This window comes from Cervus canadensis, chromosome 4, assembly GCF_019320065.1.
Source record: "Cervus canadensis isolate Bull #8, Minnesota chromosome 4, ASM1932006v1, whole genome shotgun sequence".
Classification (NCBI taxonomy): Eukaryota; Metazoa; Chordata; class Mammalia; order Artiodactyla; family Cervidae; genus Cervus; species Cervus canadensis.
In genome coordinates, this window is record NC_057389.1 from 50,142,031 (window position 1) to 50,164,913 (window position 22,883).

Sequence of the window (22,883 nt, forward strand, 5' to 3'; positions counted from 1 at the left end):
AACAGTGTTATATTTAAATGTCTTTGCTAAAACATGTCTCCTAAAGGAATTTTTAAAGAAAAAAATAGGGATTTATCCTTCAAAAACATTTACCACCCAAGAAGCACAAGAATGGAAAAAAGCAATAATTTCTGATTGTTTGTACAAAACATTGGCTAGATAAGCTTTTATTCCTTTGGTCTGTCATTCTTAACTATATATGGCACTTTATACATCACTCTGTAATTGACAAAAGATCCCCGCTTAGTGCTGGCGTCTCCCCAGTTCTGCCGGGGCTGCTGTTGGGAAGGACAGTTCGAAACAAGCCAGGTACTTTCATTTTAATTACGGAAGGAAGTAAAGCAGAATCCCAGTTATGTTGGTCTTTTCTCCTTCTGGCCTACTTTTCTTTCTACTCTGTTATGAGAGATAATGTGTGTTTAGAAGACAATGGGCTTCCGTCATGGCTCAGTGGGTAAAGAATCTGCCTGCAATCCGGGAGACATAGGAGACACGGGTTCCCTCTCTGAGTTGAGAAGATCCCCTGGAGGAGGAAATGGCTACCCACTCCAGTATTCTTGCCTGGAGAATTCCATGAACAGAGGAGCCTGGTGGGTTACAGTCCATGGGGTCACAGAGTCAGACATGACTGAGCGACTAAGCATACACGCCTGTGTCAGAAGGCAGTCTGAGTCCCAGTCCTAGCTCTGCCAGTCAGTATGTGTCACTGAGTTACTGAAACATTTGAAGCCTTCCTTTACTTTTTGTAAAATGGGATAAATAAGATAATTTCTCTTGTCAGGCTGTTGTGAGAACTAAATAATGTATGTAGCAGGATTAGTACCCAAAGTTTCAATGTGTGGCTTGAGATAAAAGGACTGGATCAACAGCAGGCTTCATATGTGACATTTTCATTATTTGTAATGTTTTCAGTTCATTTGTAAGTATAAAAGGATATAGTTCAAAAGGTCAATATAAGACCATAAACTGTGAAAGAACAGTATATGCATCTTACCCTCAGACATCCCTGCCTTCAGGATCTTTCCTGACTCCTGGCACTCTCTAATAAAGCCAAGCAAAATGTATTCTGTCAGAGCATTGCAATATTATGTAGGTAAGCAAGCATTCAGGTAGAGGACTATGCCAAAATCTTACTCCTCAGTCTAGGGTTAATAGGCTGCAGAAGAGGAGCAAAGACCCGGCAAGGTAAATCCTGGGCATTCCTAGGAAGCCTGTGCAATAACCCTTGCAGTACCCGCTAATCACCACAGTGGGTCGCTATAAGGAACCGCTATGTTCTGGGATACCTCTGACTCGGACTACTGACAATGAAGTTTTCATTTGAGCATTAACTAGTTATTCAGCACAATGAGAGTCATTTTTCAAGGCCCAGAAAAGACAAATATTTACTCTTTCATTTGTTTATTCATTCGTTTATTTCTTCATTTTTCAACAAATATTTATTGAACAGTTACCAAGTCTCACTCATGCCTGTGTAGGAGAATCATATATGAGTGACTTGCCTTTGGCAGAACTAATAAAGAGCAGAGCCAAACTCTGCGTCAGATCATCCAACTCCAAGTTTAGTCAACTTTCCACTTAAAATATGTACAATTAATTCATGTAATTAATGCATTCTATAATGTATTACATAACCCTATATATTGTGTACCTAATTATATTAACATAATTATCAGTATAGCTAACCTGTAATTAATTATATATTAAGTGAGTAACAACATAACAATGACTGAGCTCCTACCAAGTGTCTGGATTTTTTAATACATTTTTTCATAGGCTATATGGACTCCAGAGTGGTCTTTGGAATCCCAGTTCTATTCCCCATTCTCTCTATGACCTTAATCAAGTTCATGAATGTCTCTGAAGCTCAATTTTCCCATCCATAAAATGGAAATGATACAACCTGCCTGGCAGGGTTATGGTAAGGATGAAATTTAAATAAAGTAAAATGTAGCAGTATAAAAATAGACACCAAATGCATGGTACAGGATAGGGGCCCAGTTCTTAGGGTTTGTGCTTTTAACAACTTTGTATTTACTAATGAGTGAACCAACACATAAAAGTCTGGTAACTTGCCCAAGTTTATACAGCTAGTAAGTCGTCAAGCTAGGATCTGAACTCAGATCTCACTTGAAAGTATGTGCTCTTTTCACTGTTCTGTGTTGCCAGCATGCTCTTCGTCTCTAGTTAGTGGGTCCTTGAGGTGAGAGAACATTTAATACTTCCCCACAATGCCTGCATTTGACTATACGTGTTAACAGTCCATACAAGTCTGCTAGGTGAGCAACATACGTAGACAAGGGGAGAAAACAGAACAGCAAAGTTTCGTTTTTGATTCTACTCTTTTTCTGTCTACAAGTAAATATACTAAGGGTACCAGGAGACATAGCACACTTGTTGACTAATGGTGAAATGACGTGGCCCTTCATTATATACACAGAAGCTTATGAAGCCACTGTGAAATCTGCAAAGAATCGTTTTGCCTTTTGACCCGTTTTCAAGTGGAAAGCAAAGTTCTCTTCCGAGTTCCCATCATCTGCCTCAAGAGAAAGAATTACTGACCTCCCATCACCTATAAAGAAAAAGATGGGGCCGGGGGAGTCAAGGCAGTACTGACTCCAAGTGTAGGTGAGTCCACCCTGCCTGCTAGGTGAGAATGGAAAGGCACTCCAGACCCTTTTTCTGTCTCCACTACCCCTTCTACTGCCTCCCCTAACTGTCTCTCTCACTCCCCTAACTGCTCTCTTGGAGTTAAAAATAAATACATATTCCGGAAAGCCCCTGGGCAAAAATGAAAGTGAGTTACCAATAATGGTCATAATTAAGGTATTAGAATCCATTAACAGAAAATTCTTTTTTTTTTTTTTAAGACTATCTGGCTGCCTAGTCTACAGCCCTGAGGACAAAAGCATCATCAGTGACAAGAAGTCCTGCTGGGGAGTAAGATTTTACTGAGACCCAGTTGAGGAGACATATGTGGGGAACTTGGATCCTCTGAGACAAGCTGTCAATGCCAGGCAAGCAGCGATGTGTGGTAAGCAGGCCCAGGGAAGAGAGAGTGAGCCTTGGCTTACACTCTTTGCAGATGTCTCTGAGGCAAATGCTTCCACCATGGCTGATTTCAAGCTACCAGTGACGAGATGCCTGAATATTTAACAGTTGGCTTTCAGCTGTGGTATGAGCCAGCTCAAGCACATCCTGACCAGCCATTTTGGAAGGATGAGGTCACTTCCTGTCAATTTGTTACCATGTGAGTGATGATGTGCCTTTTCAAAGTAGGCACGTGGTCATCCCTATGAAGTGCAGTGTGCTCTGTACCCTAACTCCACCCCTATAATAGCAGTGCTCACTGAAGACTAAATAGAATTAAGATGGGGAGTCACCACAAACCAGTGCATGTCAAAACTGGTGAAATTGGAATCGAGTGTGTAGTTTGTATCCTACCGAAGTCAGTTTCCTGGCTCTGCTATTATACTATAGTCATTAAGTTGTTGCCATAGGGAGAAGTTACATGGGATTCCTATTTTCTCAACTTTGTGTTTATAATTATTTCACTTTAAACTATTTATATTTATTTATTGGCTATGCTAGATTTTACTTGCAGCACATGGAATCTTCAACCTTCATTGCAGCATGCTAGATCTTTAACTGGGGTTACAAACTCTTAGTTACAGCATGTGGGATCTAGTTCCATGACTAGGGGCCACACCCAAGCCCCCTGCATTGGAAGCATAGAATCTCAGTCACTGGGCCACCAGGGAAGGCTCTATAATTATTTTAAAGTAAAAAGTTTGGGGGGAATCCTCAAAAATATAGGAAAATATATAGGTGAGAGTAAAATTTCCCCCAAAATTATACCACACAGAATTATCATATCATTAGGTGACCATCATCTTAGACATTTTTCTTTGTAAATATTCAGGTGGAAGGAGAAGGGTTGAGGCTATTTTTAGGAAAATAGAGTCCTTTGTGTGTGTCGGTCACTCAGTCTTTGCAACCCCAAAATACCTACTCCAGTATTTTTGCCTGGAGAATTCCATGGACAGAGGAACCTGGCAGACTACAGTAGGTAGCCATTCCCTTCTCCAGGGGATCTTCCCAACCCAGGGATCAAACCCATGTGTCCTATGTCTCCTGCATAGCAGACAGATTCTTTACCATCTGAGCCACCAGGGAAGTCCAATAGAGTCCTATGATAGATCCTATTTTTAAATACATTTGAATAATTCAATTGTATTTGAATGTAGCAAAAGACCTGATGTTAAACTGTAAGGATTAGTGCATTTCAAATGCATTTGCTGTGACTGTGCACATACGCATCACACACACACACACACACACACACACACACACACACACACACACAATGGAGTATCAGATTTCTTAAATGACCAGGCCAGAGCCTGTGGGACCATTTCTTTGGCCCTAAAATTAAGGCCCTTAAAATTATGAGTTCATCTATTTCCTGTTACCGAAGATCATGCAACTAAGAAAGAAAGCATTGAGAGAGCCAGCCCACTAAGATTTTAGAACAGAATGTAAAAACACTGAACTTTAACCTTTCAAAACATCTTAAAGCCTTGAACCACAGCTGTGCATTCTGAATTTGACTCCCTGCTTTGTGTCACACCTAGAACTTGTGACCTTTAGTTCAGTCACTCAGTCGTGTCTGACTCCTTGCGACCCCATGGACTGCAGCTCCAGGCTTCCCTGTCCATCACCAACGCCCAGAGTTTGCTCAAACTCATGACCATCGAGTTGATGATGCCATCCACAGTGATGTGACCTTACTGTCTTCTTTGTATCTCTTAAGAGTAGTGAAAGTGAAAGTGAAAGTGAAGTCGTGTCCGACTCTTTGTGACCCCGTGGACTGTAACCTACCAGGCTCCTCAGTCCATGGGATTCTCCAGGCAAGAATACTGGTGTGGGTTACCATTTCCTTCTCCAGGGGATCTTCCCAACGCAGGGATCGAACCCAGGTCTCTCGCATTGGAGGCAGACACTTTAACCTTTGAGCCACCAGGGAAGCCCATTAAGAGTAGTAGTACAGTATAAATGAAAAATAACAACAAAAAATGATATTTTGTCAGAGTTCACTGATTGTGAACTTCAATAAAATAATACAGATAATCTCATATATAGCAAACTTCACAGTTTTAAAGCTCTGCACAGTTTTTACCTCCTTCAAATATCATAGCAACTCTGTACAACAGTCCAGGCTGATATTTTACTCCCATTCTATGAGCGGTGACAGCGAAGCTCACAAAAGGTGAGCAGCTTGCCTAAGGTCATAGGGAGTAAGTGGAAGGCCCACAGGGTTTCACAGATTCCTGGACTTTCTCCCATTCTATCATATGGTAACAGAAGCTTAGTATTACTTTAGGACCCTTAAAACCCCCAAATAGTAAATGTAATTTAATACAACTTGTAATACACACAAGAAATTAAGGCATACAAGAAAACGGAAATATTCACTACTCCCTCAAAGAAAGATATGTCAAACCTATGAAGAGGTGAGTAGGATTTTTTTTCAATCATATTAGCAGATTATCCCATCTTACAGAGCAGAATTCAAGGGAATACAACACAGGACAGATAAGGTTTTATTTTGGATAGAGAAAATAATAATGGATAATATTTTAACATACCATGGCAGTGCTATGTATTATTTGTATTACCTAATGCTCAAACAATCCATTGAGGGAGACAAAATTTTCATTCTGATTTTGCAAAAGGAAAAAATGAAGATTGAAGAGATCAAACAGGTAGGAAGCAACAAAAGATCTGCGATTGGATCCCCTGTTTATCTAATGCAAAACCTGCATGTTTAGCCAGAGTGAGGCCATATTATGCTCTGGAGAATAGAGGGAAGCCAGAAGAACAAACAAAACCCAAGATTAATTAAAGATACAACTGAAAAAATAATGTTGATCTTTAGGATTGCCGTGTATTCTTGGCCCATTTCTCCTATTCGATTCTCCCCATAGTTATCCAAAGAAGCCACTGGATATTTCCTCTCCAGATCTAAAGTTGCTCTCTAAAAAGTGCCTGGATCTCATTTAACATAAAGGACAAGTGACTTTTCACAGTTTTAAAAGTCCTTGCTCCTGAAGCTTTAGATCAGCCTTCAGTTAATCCTTTGGAAGCTTAAATTGCTTAATTTTTAGGAACTGTAGTTTGGGGATAGGAAAAAAAGAACACAGTTCTACAATATATGGCATGCAGTCAGTTGATTTGATAAGAATGCCAAGACAGAATTCCCTAGCTCTCCAGTGGTTAGGACTTTGCATTTTCACTGCCAAGGGGCTGGGTTCAATACCTGGTCTAAGGGAACTGAGATCCCGCAATCAGCACAGCAGAAAAGGAAGAAAGAAAGAATGCCAAGACAATTAAACAGAGGGGAAATAGCCTTTTTAAAAAATGGTGCAGGGACAACAGGATATCTACATGTAAAAGAATGAATTTGGATTCCTATCTAGCACCATATACAAAAATCAACTCAAAATCCTTCATAGTCTTAAGTGTAAGAGCTGAACGTGTCAACTCTTAAAAGAAAGATGTAAATCTTCATGTTCTTGGATTAAGTAATATTTTCTTAGATACGATACCAAAAGCATAAGCAACAAGAGGAAAAAAGAGTGAAACTGGACATGATCAGAATTAAAAACCATGCTTCAAAAAACAGCCTCAAGTGAAAAGATGATCCACAGAATAAGAGAAAACTCAGAAAATCATGTATCTGATAAAGGACATGTATCTAAAATATATAAACATGTCTTCAAACCAAGTAGTAAACAGCATATTAACAATTAACAAGTGACCAAAGTATCAAAATCACTCTATGTTGTTGTTTAGTCACTAAGTTGTGTCCAACTCTTTTTTGACCCCATGGACTGTAGCCTGCCAGGCTCTTCCATCCATGGGATTCTCCAGGCAAGAATACTGGAGTAGGTTGCCATTTCCTTCTCCAGGGGATCCTCCTAACCCAAGGAGATATGTAAATAGCCAATGAAGCTATGAAAAGATGCTCACCAACATTAGAAATCAAGGAAATGCAAATCACGATGAGATACCAAGTAGGATGACACTCTTCAGAAAGAAAGATAATAATACCTTTAGGCAAGGATGTGAGAGACACTGGAACCATTATAAACTACTAGTGAGAACATAAAATAGTGCAGCCACTTTGGAAAACAGTTGGCAGTTCTGCAAATGGTTAAACAGTCACCATGTGACCTGGTGATTCTACCCTTTGGTGTATACCCAAGAGAATTTATAACATATCCACAAAAACCTGCACACAGATGTTCTTAGTAGCATTGTTAATAATATCCCCAAAGTAGAAAATCCCAAATACCTATCAACTGATAAATGGATAAACAAAACATAGTATAACCATACATTGGAGCATTATTTGGCAATAATGAAGTGATAACGCATGCTACAACTTGGATGGAGCTTGAAAACACTGTGCTAAGTGAAAGGTGCAAGTCACAAAGGACTACATATTATATTATAATTATAATACATTGTATTATTTCATTTATATAAAAAGCCTAAAATAGATAAATCTATTGAGGTGGTAAATAAATTAGTGTCCTAGGACTGGGAAGACATGGAAAGTCTGAAGGTAATGGCTAAGGAATAAGGAGTCCCTCTTGAGGGTAATAAAAACATTCTAAAATATCCAGTACTGTACTGGATATAGTATTCTGTGAGTAAACTAAGAGCCACTGAATTGTACACTTTAAAAGTGTGAATTACATGGTATGTGAATTATATTCCATTAAGGGTGTTTAAATATACCAATGCAACTGTAGGAATACAAATCAAGACTATGATGTCACTGCTAACCTATTGGAATTGATAGAATAAAAAATAGTGACAATACCAAATACTGGCAAGGATGTAGAGAAACTGCATCTCTCAGCTCTTGCTGGTAGAAATGTAAAGTAGTATAGTCAGTCTGGGAAATAATTTGGTGCTTTCTTAAAACTATACATGCACTTACCATACAACCTAGCAACAATGCTTCTGAGTGTTAACCCCAGAGCAATGAAAACTTATAGCCAAATGAATCCCATACATGATTGTTCATAGCAGTTCTGTTTGTAATTTCAAAAAAACTGAAATAATAAAAATGTCCTTCCAAAAAGGACAATTTACTTAAAAAGATTATGGTACAACCATACTGTAGAATATTACTCAGCATAAAAGGTAATGGACTATTGATATGTGCAACTTGGGTGGATCTCAAGGGCACTGCACTGCATGAAAAGAGCCAGTCTCGTGAGGTTACCTGTGTGATTCCATTTACACAACATTCTCAGAATGTCAAAATTACAGAGATAGAGAACAGATTACTGGGTTCCCAGGGGTTAGAAATGGTGGAGGGAAGGGAATGGATGTGGCCGTAAAGGGATGGCATGGGAAAAATCTTTGTGGTGATAGAATAGTTCTGCATCTTGCATCACCGAGTGGGTACAAAATGACATAGAATTTTGCATACCATGTACCAGTATTAGTTTCCTGGTTTTGATATCACATTATCATTAGGTAAGATATAATCATTGGAGAAAATTGGATGAAGTATACACAGAAACCTCCCTATACTATCTTTGAAATGTCCTCAAGTCAGTTCAGTCGCTCAGTCATGTCTGACTCTTTGCAACCCCATGGACTGCAGTATGCCAGGCTTCCCTGTCCATCACCAACTACCAGAGCTTACTCAAACTCATGTCCATTGAGTCGGTGATGCCATCCAACCATTTCATTCTCTGTCATCCCCTTCTCCTCCCACCTCCAATCATTCCCAGCATCAGGGTCTTTTCAAATGAGTCGGTTCTTTGCATCAGGTGGCCGAAGTATTAGAGCTTCAGCTTCAGCATCAGTCCTTTCAATGAATATTCGGGACTGATTTCCTTTAGTATGGACAGGTTGGATCTTCTTGCAGTCCAAGGGACTCTCAAGAGTCTTCTCCAACACCACAGTTCAAAAGCATCAATTCTTCAGCACTCAGCTTTTTTATAGTCCAACTCTCACATCCATACATGACTACTGGAAAAACCAAAGCTTTGACTAGATGGACCTTTGTTCGCAAAGTAATGTCTCTGCTTTTTAATATGCTGTCTACGTTGGTCATAACTTTTCTTCCAAAGAACAAATGTCTTTTAATTTCATGGCTGCAGTCACCATCTGCAGTGATTTTGGAGCCCACAAAAATAAAGGCTGTCACTGTCTCAACTGTTTCCCCATCTATTTGCCATGAAGTGATGGGACCAGATGTCATGATCTTAGTTTTCTGAATGTTGAGTTTTAAGCCAACTTTTTCACTCTCCTCTTTCACTTTCATCAAGAGGTTCTTTAGTTCTTCTTTGCTTTCTTCCATAAGGGTGGTGTCATCTGCATATCTGAGGTTACTGGTATTTCTCCAGACAATCTTGATTCCAGCTTGTGGTTCTTCCAGCCCAGCATTTCTCATGATGTACTCTGCATATAAGTTAAATAAGCAGGGTGACAATATACAGCCTTGACGTACTCCTTTCCCAATTTGGAACCAGTCTGTTGTTCCATTTCCAGTTTTAACTGTTTTTCTTGACCTGCATACAGTCCTGTAGATCTGTAATTATTTCAAAATAAGTTAAATACATGTATGTATGTTTCTATCTACATATCACAGTATACATAAATACATTGCCATAAATATGTATATATTTATCTATTACATTGCAGTTGGCAGACAATCAGTAACTATTAACTAAGCTATTTCTTGAGGAGATGTGCATAAATGTAAAGGAAATGGAAGAAAATTTATTAAAATTAAGCACAGTATTCCTCACTACTCTCAGACAATGCCCAAGATAAAAAAACAGGAGAAATGAGTCATCCTCTGGAGAACTTATAATACGTTATGTTCCTTGTCTACATTGAAAATGTGTGCAAATAAATGATCAACATGCCACATTCCCTAAATTTTACCAGCTTCTAAATATACATTATAATAGTAAAGCTGTCTAAGTCATGGCTTTATTCCCCCAATCTGGAGGAAATGCTATGCTTATAAGAGCTATGACTTCATTTCCTTCCAGAGCAAGTTCCCTGCTTTTAGGTTCTTGGACATGTGAAATTCCCTCATCTTTCACTCCATGGGGCAGCTGGTTTCCAGGCTTGGAGTAAGTTCAAATGTTGTGGTTCAGAACATGCCAGCAGCTGCCAGAAGGATCCTAATTTTTCAGTTCCTCGGCCATTGTGAGAAAGGCTTGTTGGCCAAGGTAATCAGAGACTGACTCCACTTCTCAACACAAACCAGACAGCCAGGGTGGAGGGCTTCCCCTTGGGAGCCAGGCTCAGCTTTTCATCCATACAAACTTCTTTCACAAGGTCTCAGCTGCATGAACCTCATCTCTCACTGGTCACGTCCCTCCCCAGCTGGAGGGAAATAAAGCTCTGTGAAATTGGTGGCCACACACAAACATGTACTCCATTTCTTAGGTTGCCGGGGCCCACCAGGCAGAATGGACCCAACAAGGATGCCATCACTACACAGGAAGCCATCTCCAATGATCCTTTTATCTCTAATTACAATCCCTCAAGCCTTCTACCCAATTCTCAAACTTCCTGCTACACTTCGCGTTGTTGTGTGTGTTTTCTCGTCTACTACAAAGTCTCATACCACTCACATCACAGTTCAGTTATATTCTATTGTTAACATTATTACTGACAGTCACCATTTCAAAAAGCTTATTATGTTCTAGGACCTTATATACACTATTTAATTTAGTTATGACAACAACCATCCATGGGAGACAATTATTTTCTCAATTTTCTGAACAAACTTAAAACAACATCAGCAACAATTGAGGTCTGCATATTTCCAAAGTCTTTGCTTATAATGTTGCCACCATTGGTCTCCTTGTGATATGCAAGAACCTGTCTTTCCATGGTCCGTGCTATGAAGCTCGGAATATGAGACAATTGACCTTGAATGCTGTTAGGTGACTCTTGATCAGTGGCTCTCATACAGCACATAGGCTTTGAGCCCATTTCCTCATTCATGAAAATTGAAGATGAAAATAATGCCTGCCTCACTAGACTGTTGTGTGAACTAAAATGAGATAATAGTGTTTGTAAACTACTCAGTATAAAGAAGTGAAGTCGCTCAGTCATGTCCAACTCTTTGTGATCCCATGGACTGTAGCCTACCAGGCTCCTCTCTCTGGCCATGGAGTTTTCCAGGCAAGAATACTGGAGTGGGTTGACATTTCCTTCTCCAGGGAATCTTCCCAACCCAGGAATCAAACCCAGGTCTCCCGCATTGCAGGCAGACACTTTACAGTCCAAGCTACCAGGGAAGCCCACTCAGTATGATGCCTGACAAAATATGGACCCCTGTGACTGTCTCTGAGGTGAATTAAGGAATGAGTCTATAGTAATTAGCATGAATAGGGGAGAAAAGAGACGCAAAGTGCCAATGACTAACAGGACTCAAAGTCATATTTGCTTTGTGACACTAGTCAGACACATTTAGATAAGGAAGCCCCATGGCTCTCTCTCAATTCTATTGTCCGTTGCTGTCTGTGGACAGTTAGTGCTAATCAGGCTGTATCAAACCCTTGGGAGCAATTTACTTTGGTTCTGTAAGCACCAATGACATCTCTAAGGCAGCTGTTCAAAAGCACTGTTTTTTTTTAAGTGAAGTATATAATAACTTATAATGTATTCATTTCTGGTGTACAGCAAAATGATTCAGATATCTAGATATAGATATTCTTTTTCTTATTCTTTTCTATTATGATTATCACAGCATATTTAATATAGTTCCCTGTTCTATATAGTAGGACCTTGTTATTTATTCATTCTATTTAAAATTGTTTTCATCTACTAATCCCTAAATCCAATCCATCTCTCTCCCCACCCCACTTGGCAACTACTAGTCTGTTTTCTATGTCTGTGAGGAGTCTGTTTGGTGGATAAGTTCACTTGTGTCATATTTTAGACTCCATATATAAGTGATTTGTCTTTCTCTTTCTGATTTATTTCACTTAGTATAATAATGTCTAGGTACATCCATGTTGCTATAAATGGCATTATTTGATTCTTTTTTATGGCTGAGTTCAGTTCAGTCGCTCAGTCATGTCCGACTCTTTGCGACCCCGTGAATCGCAGCATGCCAGGCCTCCCTGTCCATCACCACTGCCGGAGTTTACTCAAACTCATGTCCATCGAGTCGGTGATGCCATCCAGTTATCTCATCCTCTGTCATCCCCTTCTCCTCCTGCCCCCAATCCCTCCCAACATCAGGGTCTTTTTTTTTTTTTTTTTTAGTTGGAGGCTAATTACTTCACAACATTTCAGTGGGTTTTGTCATACATTGATATGAATCAGCCATAGATTTACACGTATTCCCCATCCCGATCCCCCCTCCCACCTCCCTCTCCACCCGATTCCTCTGGGTCTTCCCAGTGTACCAGGCCCGAGCACTTGTCTCATGCATCCCACCTGGGCTGGTGATCTGTTTCACCATAGATAGTATACATGCTGTTCTTTTGAAACATCCCACCCTCACCTTCTCCCACAGAGTTCAAAAGTCTGTTCTGTATTTCTGTGTCTCTTTTTCTGTTTTGCATATAGGGTTATCGTTACCATCTTTCTAAATTCCATATATATGTGTTAGTATGCTATAATGTTCTTTATCTTTCTGGCTTACTTCACTCTGTATAATGGGCTCCAGTTTCATCCATCTCATTAGAACTGATTCAAATGAATTCTTTTTAATGGCTGAGTAATATTCCATGGTATATATGTACCACAGCTTCCTTATCCGTTCGTCTGCTGATGGGCATCTAGGTTGCTTCCATGTCCTGGCTATCACAAACAGCGCTGCGATGAACATTGGGGTGCATGTGTCTCTTTCAGATCTGGTTTCCTCAGTGTGTATGGTTAACTCTTCGCATGAGGTGGCCAAAGTATTGGAGTTTCAGCTTCAGCATCAGCCCTTCCAATGAACACCCAGGACTGATCTCCTTTAGGATGGACTGGTTGGATCTCCTTGCAGTCCAAGGGACTCTCAAGAGTCTTCTCCAACACCACAGTTCAAAAGCATCAATTCTTTGGTGCTCAGCTTTCTTCACAGTCCAACTCTCACATCCCTACATGACCACTGGAAAAACCATAGCCTTGACCAGACGGACCTTTGTTGGCAAAGTAACGTCTCTGCTTTTTAATATGCTATCTAGGTTGGTCATAACTTTCCTTCCAAGGAGTAAGCATCTTTTAATTTCATGGCTGCAAGTCACCATCTGCAGTGATTAGCATATGGCTGAGTAGTATTTCATTATACGTGTACCACATCTTTTTTATCCATTCATCTGTCAATGGACGTTTCAGTTATTTCCATGTCTTGGCTATTGTGAATAGTGCTGCTATGAACATACTAGTTCGTGTATCTTTTAGAATTACAGTTTTGCCCAGGAGTGGGATTGTTGGATCATATGACAACTCTATTTTTAGTTTTTTGAGGAACTTCTGTACTGTTTTCCATAGTGTCTACACCAGCTTACATTCCCACCAACAGTGTAGGAGAGTTCCCTTTTCTCCACACCCTCTCCAGCATTTTTTTTATTTGTAGACTTTTTAACACTGTACATTCTGACAAGTATGAGGTGGTACCTCATTGTAATTCTGATTTGCATTTCTTTAATGCCAGTGGTACAGAACCCACCTACCAATGCAGGAGACATAAGAGATGCAAGTTTGATCCCTGGGTGGGGAAAATCCCCTGGAGGAGGGCATGGCAACCCATTCCAGTATTCTTGCCTGGAGAATCCCATGCACAGAGGAGCCTGGTGGGCTACAGTGCATAGGGCCACAAAGAGTTGGACAAGACTGAAGTGATTCAGCATGCAGCAATGATTAGCAATGTTGAGCATCTCTTTTTATGCCTGTTGGCCTGCTCTATGTCTTCTTTGGAGAAACATCTACTTAGATCTTCTGCCCATTTTTTGATTGGGTTGTTTTTTTGTTGTTGAGTTATATGAGTTGTTTGTATATTTTGGAAATAAAGCTCTTGTCGGTTGCATCATTTGCAAATATTTTCTCCCAGTCCGTAGGTTCTCTTTTTGTTTTGTTTATGGTTTCCTTTGCTATGCAAAAACTTATGTTTTGATTAGGTCCCATTTGTTTATTTTTGCTTTTATTGCCTTAGGAGATGACCTAAGAAAACACTGGTACAGTTTGTATCAGAGAATGTTTTGCCTACATTCTCTTTTAGGAGTTTCATGGTGTCCTGTCTTATATTTAAGTCTTTAAGCCATTTTGAGCTTATTTTTGTGTATGGCGAGAGGGTGTATTCTAACTTCATTGATTTTTATGTGGCTATCCAGCTTTTACAGTACCTCTTGCTGAAGAGACTGTTCTTTCTCTATTGTATAGTCTTCCCTTCTTTGTTGAAGATTTATTGACTCTGTAAGCATGTAGGTTTATTTCTGGGCTTTCTGTTCTGTTCAGTTGATCTATGTATCTGTTTTTGTGCCAACATCATACTGTTCTGATTACTGCAGCTTAAAGTATTGTCTGAAGTCTGGGAGGGTTACACCTCCAGGTTTGTTCTTTTCCCTCAGGGTTGCTTTGGCAATTCTGGTCACTTATGCTTCCATATAAATTTTATGATTCTTTGTTCTAGTTCTGTGGACAGTGTCATGGGTAATTTGATTACGACTGCATCAAATCTGTAGATTGCTTTGGGTAGTATGGCAATTTTAACAATATTAATTCTTCCAGTTCAAGAGCACCGGATATCTTTCCATTTATTTGAATCACCTCCAGTTTCCTTCATCAATACTTAATATTCAGGATATAAGTCTTTCACCTCTTTGGTCAAATTTATTCCTTAGTATTTTTTATGTGATTTTAAAACTTATTTTAAAATAATTTTTTAAACTTTTCTTTTCTGATATTTCATTGCTACTGTAAAGAAATAAAACAGATTTCTGTATGTTAATCTTGTATCCTGCTACCTTGCTCAATTTATCAGCTCTGGTGGTTTTTTAATTAAAATATTTATTATTTATTTACTTGGCTGCACCAGGTTTTAGTTGCGGTACATGAATCTTTGATCTTCATTGCAGCATACAGGATCTTTAGTTGCAGCATGCTAACTCTTAGTTCTCACATGTGGAAATCTAGTTCCCTGACCAGAGATCAAACCCAGGCTCCCTGATTTGGGAGCATGGAGTCTTAACCACTGAACTACCAGGGAAGTCCCTCAAGTAATTTTTGTGTGGAGTCTCTAGAGTTTTCTATATATAGTATCATGTCATCTGCATATACTGACAATTTTAACTCTTCTCTTCCAAATTAGGTACCTTTTATTTATTTTACTTGCATGATTACTGTGGCTAGGACTTTTAATATTATGTTGAATGAAAGTGGTAAGAGTGGGCATCCTTACCTTATTACAGAGTTTAGTGGGAAGCCTTTCAGCTTTTTCCCATTGACAAAAACACTGTGTTTCAGAAGGACTCACCCAAAAATGTTACATCTGAAGATCTCTCTCTCTACTGCTAGGCACAGGGATAACTTCATACAATAGCACAATTCATTTGTACACTGACTCATAGGTGACAGTTGTAACCAGTGTTTCTGTATCGTCAGCTGACCAATTCTGGAACTTTGAGATTTTCAGTTCATTCCGTTCACTTAGTCATGTCCAACACTTTGCGACCCCATGAATCGCAGGATGCTAGGCCTCCCTGTCCATCACAAACTCCCAGAGTTTACTCAAACTCATGCCCATCGAGTCGGTGATGCCATTCAGCCATCTCATTCTCTGTCGTCCCCTTCTCCTTCAGCCCCCAATCCCCCCCAGCATCAGGGTCTTTTCCAATGAGTCAACTCTTCACATCAGGTGTCCAAAGTACTAAAGTTTCAGCTTCAACATCAGTCCTTCCAATGAACACCCAGGACTGATCTCCTTTAGGATGGACTGGTTGGATCTCCTTGCAGTCCAAGGGACTCTCAAGAATCTTCTCCAACACCACAGTTCAAAAGCATCAATTCTTTAGCACTCAGCTTTCTTCACAGTCCAACTCTCACATCCATACATGACCACTAGAAAAACCATAGCCTTGACTAGATGGACATTTGTTGGCAAAGTAATGTCTCTGCTTTTTAATATGCTATCTAGGTTGGTCATAACTTTCCTTCCAAGGAGTGTCTTTTAATTTCATGGTTGCAATCACCATCTGCAATGATTTTGGAGCCCCAAAAAATAAAGTCAGCCACTGTTTCCACTGTTTCCCCATCTATTTGCCATGAAGTGATGAGACCAGATGTCATGATCTTAGTTTTCTGAATGTTGAGTTTTAAGCCAACTTTTTCACTCTCCTCTTTCACTTTCATCAAGAGGCTTTTTAGTTCCTCTTCACTTTCTGCCATAAGGGTGGTGTCATCTGCCTATCTGAGGTTATTGATATTTCTCCCGGCAATCTTGATTCCAGCTTGTGCTTCTTCCAGCCCAGTGTTTCTCATGCTATACTCTGCATATAAGGTAAATAATCAGGGTGACAATATACAGCCTTGACGTACTCGTTTTCCTATTTGGAATCAGTCTGTTGTTCCGTGTCCAGTTCTGTTGCTTCCTGACCTGCATACAGGTTTCTCAAGAGGCAGGTCAGATGGTCTGATATTCCCATCTCTTTCAGAATTTTCCACAGTTTATTGTGATCCACACAGTCATCTACTAGTGAAATGGTGGGGGGAGGGGAGATGAGCAGGGGACAGGAGAAACTTCAAAAAGTTATTTTGTAAAATAAAGAAAATTTTAAACCTAAAGTATAGAAAGAATTTATCTCCATTTTTAAAAAAATGTACAAAATTTGAATAGCACTCACCACAGTGATCTTTTTTTCTTATTCTACTGTATACCCATGAAAATATTGTTGTTGAACCAACCTCAATATATGGAGAGGTTTTTAGGAATGACTTCAGTATATTATTAAAAATATACTTCATAAACATCCAGAAGCACGGTTACTATTTTCGGTTTACATAAGAAGAAATTAAAGAATACTTAGGGTAAAGAGATTTTCCAAAGACACAGTGTATTAGACTCAGTGGGTGGACTCAGAACCAAAAAGCTCAGAATTAGGATGTTCTCGTGATGTAGTGCCAGCAACCTATGAAATGCTGAGTAATTCACAAAATCTTGGTCACAGCAAATTTTAGGCTACAGCTATGTAGCTGTAAATACATAACAGAAAACTGAAATTTTCATCAGTTATATTTAGTTTTTCTACTTCCCCAGAAAACAAATCATATATCTAGATAATCTAAAAATATGGTTACCAATTCATTATAAAATAATATTAGTCTCTATATTGCATGCTGCTGCTGCTGCTGCTGCTAAGTCGCTTCAGTTGTGTCCGACTCTGTGCGACCCCATAGACAGCAGCCCACCAGGCTCCCCCATCCCTGGGATTCTCCAGGCAAGGACACTGGAGCGGGTTGCCATTTCCTTCTCCAATGTATGAAAGCAAAAAGTGAAAGTGAAATCACTCAGTCGTGTCCGACTCTTAGCGACCCCATGAACGGCAGCCCACCAGGCTCCTCTGTCCATGGGATTTTCCAGGTAAGAGTACTGGCGTGGGTCCCCAGTGCCTTCTCCGCTATATTGTATACATATACGCAAATGGAGAGAACATAGCTTCATCATGCTTTCTTTATGTCTTCCTCCCCTGCCTCTCGTCTTTTCCAGCATCTAACACATTCTCAGTGCTACCTAATGCCTTAACCTTTCATATACTCTGCATACTACAGTAGGAAAGTGTTGGGGTAAGTAAAGTTTTTATAAGTTTGTATATGGTTTTAGAAACAATTTGATAATTAAAACATCTTGGAAACTCAGCTAAGTAAGAGCCACTCAAACTTTGCTACCAGGTCCCAACATCATGATAAGGTATTTTCTCCTGAGATAAGATTGCCTGGTTCAACCTGCTAAGACTTCTCAGCTCAAGTCTTCAGATTTACTGCCCTTTTGAGCCACTATTTTATTTTACTTTTCATCTTGATGTATATTTTATTGATTTGACTTTTGCCAATTTAGTAAAGAGCAAAATACTTAGGTTTTTAAATTATGCAACCTTCCTACCATAGACCTTATCATATTGTTCCCTAAAATTGCACAATTTAGTTCTCAATGCACTCAGCCTGTCTTGGCACTCTTTCTCTAAACCAGCATGCAAGCCTGTGGTTTATCTCCTAAATTATCAAATTTATAGTAAAATGCATATAAATTCTCATCACAGTTTGTAGAGCCTTGGCTTTCTGACATGTAACAATCCATTTTTAAATTTGCTCAAAAATCTAGTTAGAAGATATACACTTGCTCAATATCTAAAATAATACTTCAGCTTGATCAATTGCTGCTTCCATTGGAAAAACATAGGAAAGGAATAGGTTCAAAAGTCAGTAGGTGGGTTTCAAAAAATTTTTTTTAACTTTTTATTTTATTATTGGAGTTTAGCTGATTATGGGCTTCCCTGGTGGCTCAGTGGTAAAGAATTCACCTGCCAATGCAGGAAATATGTATGGATTCAATCCCTCAGTCAAGGCAATCCCCTGGGAAAAGAAATGGCAACCCACTCTAGTATTCTTGCCTGGGATATCCCATGGACAGAGGAGCCTGGAGGGCAATAGTCCATGGGGTTGCAAAAGAGTCGGAGACGACTGAGTGACTAAACAACAACAATAACCGATTCAGAATGCTGTGATAGTTTCAGGTGGACGGCAAAGGGACTCAGCCATCTGTATACATGTATCCATTCTCCCCTAAACTCCCCTCCCATCCAGGCTGTCGCATAACAGCAAGCAGAGTTTCCTGTGCTATACAGTAGGACCTTGTTGGTTATCCATTTTAAATGTAGTAGTGTGTACATCAGAGAAGGCAATGGCAACCCACTCCAGTGTTCTTGCCTGGAGAATCCCAGGGATGGCGAAGCCTGGTGGGCTGCCGTCTATGGGGTCACACAGAGTCGGACACGACTGAAGCGACTTAGCAGCAGCAGCAGCAGTGTGTACATGTCCACCCCAAACTCCCTAACTCTCCCTTCCCCTCACTCTCCCCCTCTAAGAGCCACTATTTTTGAACAATGCCTAGTGTCACTATCATTGTTGCAAAGAACATTTTTTGATGGACTAGACCCTCTGCATGCAAACACTTGAGCTGACAGCACACATCTGAGTGAGACGGCTTAACACCAGTTCCACTCTTGGGAATAATCTGGAGAGCTTTCAAACCAAGTCCCATGGACCTCCACTCTCCAAGGTGTGGTTATATGCACCCTTCTGCTCCCTCACTCCCAAGAACACCAGCAGCAGTAGAGACAGCAATGCTTCATATTCAAATTAATTTGGCCAATGCTGCATTATGTTATTTTCATACAGGCCTGGTCAGAGACTATATCCTAACATTCATTATGAATTTTCAAATATACTGATTTTTTTCAAATATACTTAACCAAAGTATCCATTTTATAGGATTCAAGGAGGTAACATAAAAAAAAAAATTCCTGGACTATTATTTATGGGAAATGTGGTGTAGGAAATAAGTTCAAGCATCAATGTGCTAAACTAGTGTAGTTTACTTGAAACTTTTCAGATTTGTAAAATATTTCACTAACTGTATACCCTAGAGTGAAAAGATAAATTGCAGATGCCTTTATTCTCCAGATGTCATGACTCCCTGGACTTGGGCCTGAAACATTCTATAATTTTTCTCCTTTCCAGGAACCAAGGCCACCTCCCTCCATAAATCTATCCTCAGCTATAATTATAAAAGTGAGAGTTTAAGAAAAACACAAAATGTTCCAATAAACATGCTGCATGCAGTATTTCACTTAATTCTCTGGTTACTGCTGTGAAATACCTGTAATAATTGTTCCCATTTACATATGAGGGATCTAAGTCTCGCTAGGTGAAAGCATTTTTGAGATCACTTTTATAATTATTGGAACGGAGGCATACTCTCTGCAGAGCCAGCATCTTTCAACACCTTTCTGTGCTGTGTACGGCCTAGTGCCTAAATTGATTCTTGGTACCTTGCAAAAAAACCTGCACATGACTCTCCACTTCTGCAACCCCAGTGCCTTAAGTGCCTTAAGAAAAAAAGTGCTGTTTTATCAAAAGATCAAGACATCTGTGGAGGGGTAGAGGGGACTGATTGGCTGTCCCTTCTCAGACAAAGGCTGTGTCCATTTTAGTTCCTTTGTGAGCTTCTCCACACTTGAGGACCCTCAGGGAACACAAAAGACTTGGGAAAAGCAAAGAGCAGTCCAGCTGACTGATAAAAAGCCTTCTCTGTGTCCTGTCTTCTGACTTGGACCCCAGTGAATACCATTTGTTTAAATAATGATGAGAACACAATAGAAACGATGAGGTTGCCAAGAGCCCATCCATTCAGCCTCTATTTGGCTAAGGGAAAAACAAAAGAAAAAGAAAGAAGAAAACCTGATGTGGTTATGACATGGTTCATTGGGCTCAGAGTTCTCCAAACTGAAGTTTGAACTGGAATCCCAGGATCCATCAGTTCTAAGGAATAAAGAAGTTGGCAGATGAACAGGACCTGCCTCCTCCCTCAAAACGAAAGTTGGAGGAGACATCTGGTGAGGACTTAGGAATAACTGTCAGAGCAGCAGACCTCAGTGATACTCCCTTCCTGTTACTGCCCCAGTTGGGGGTGGGATGGGTAAGAGGTGGAGGGTTTTGGATGGCGGAACAGGGGTAAGGTCCTGACCTGTGTTGTCTCTGGATAGAGGTTGGAGGCCTAGCTCTTTCTTGCTCAGATTATGCTCTCTCTCTCTCTCGCTCTCTTTTTTTCTTTTTGGCTGTTCTGGGTCTTTGTTGCTGCATGTGGGCTTTCTCTAGTTGCGGCGAGCAGGGGTGGGGGCTTCTCATTGTGATGCCGCTCTTGCTGTGGCGCGCAGGCTCTAGGCGTGCAGGCTTCGATAGTTGCAGCATGCCAGCTCAGTAGTTGCGGCTCACGGGCTATACTGCGTGGGCTCAGCAGTCGTGGTACACCGGTTTAGTTGCTCCACAGCACGTGGGATCTTCCCAGACCAGGGATCAAACCTGAGTCCCCTAATTGGCAGGTGGACTCCCATCCCACTGCACCACTAGGGAAATCCAGATTATGTGCTCTTGATCAGGTTAATAGTACTTCTCTAAGACTTCATTTCCGTCACCCGAAGAAGTGGAGAAAAAGTAGCCAACAAGTTTTATGAAAATTCAGTAATTTAGTAAACCTAGAGTGGAAATGGAAAAATTTTGCTCCTCATTGAAAGCAGAATGCCCACCATTGAAACTATGGATGATGCATTAATGTCTTCCCATTTCTTCTTTCATCCAAGAGCCCTAAACTCTCCTTCCTATTTTAGCCATATGCCACATAAAATTTTAAAAAGAAGCATGTAGTGCTTAAAATCCAGAACAGCAGATAATGAAAGAAATAGAGATGCTGGTGAAGCCATTATGTTTCGAGCTATCCATGAGGACTAGTCATCCAGGGAAGAAAGGGGGATATCGTTACAACTCATCATGCACGGAAGTTCACAGCTATCCCCATTGTACCCTGAAGCCTGACATCCTAACTTACAGAGACATCAGCATACCTCCCTGGCCTCCAGCACAAGGAACTCAGAACTGCCCATTGAGGAATGGCCACTGAATACTGTTCTTGCAGGTGGAGACTGTTGTGACCCAGACTTCTCTGGGCAGGAATGCTGCAGCCCAGCCCAAAACTTGTATCTCATAGTGTTGCCAATTTCATTTCCCTTCAGCCAATTCTCTGTGTAACCAACAGGAGGCACCAGATGGTGGCATTAAATTTTCCCATTGATTAGAATCCTACACACCTCAAAAACTACACTCACTATCTACATGGTGTTACCAAACCTCTGGCTACTGGAAAATCAATACCCAAGAAGCAGTTGGTAGAAAGGAATGTTGCTTTTAATCAGAATGCCTCTAATCTGGGGAGATGGGCTCAATGTTTCCCAAAAACCATTTCCCAAGATTCTGCTTGGCCATGAAAGTTTTTAAGGGGAAAAGAGAATTAATCCTAATTAATCACTGAGATGGGGGTCGGAATTCTCACTCTCCCCCACTGGGTGCAGGCTTGTTGACTTCTTGTGATCTTTATTTTTTTCCACTTTTTTTTTTCCTGTTTTTGACTGCACCGTGCAGCATGCAGGACCTTAGTTCCCTGACCAGGTATCGAACTCACACTCCTTGCAGGGGAACCATGTATCTTAGCTGCTGAACTGCCAGGGAGGTCCCTTGTGATCTTTCTTTAGATGCCATCTTGTTCACACAGCTTGTTTGCAAGATCACTGAAGGGGAAGCTAGAGAAAAGATCTGGTCATCTGTTAATCACTCATTCTTCATTTCTACTTCTTTGATCTGTTGAAAGAACCAATAGGTGGGCAAGATATTGTATGGTCAAAAAATTTGAAAAAAAATAAAAAAAATAAAAAATTAAAAAAAAAAAAAAAAAAATTTGAAAGGTATGCTAGGGTCAGGAATGAGTAGAATATTGCGGCCCCTGATTTAAAAGTTAGCTCCAATGTAGCTTTGCTTACATTGACAAGAAAAGGGGTTTCCTGCTGAAAGTAATTTCCTGCAAAGACTTGCTTACAAATGTACTCAATAAATGGAACCCCCTTTATAAGGTGAGACAACACCAGTGGGGTGAGCACCTTCTTTCCAAAATAGGAAGAATTTATAACCATGTACAGATTATCATCAAGGCGAGGCCAGGATACTATCTTAACAATTCTCAGAAATATCATTTAATCTCTGTCAGCTTTGTCCAGACTTTAATTTTCTTTAAA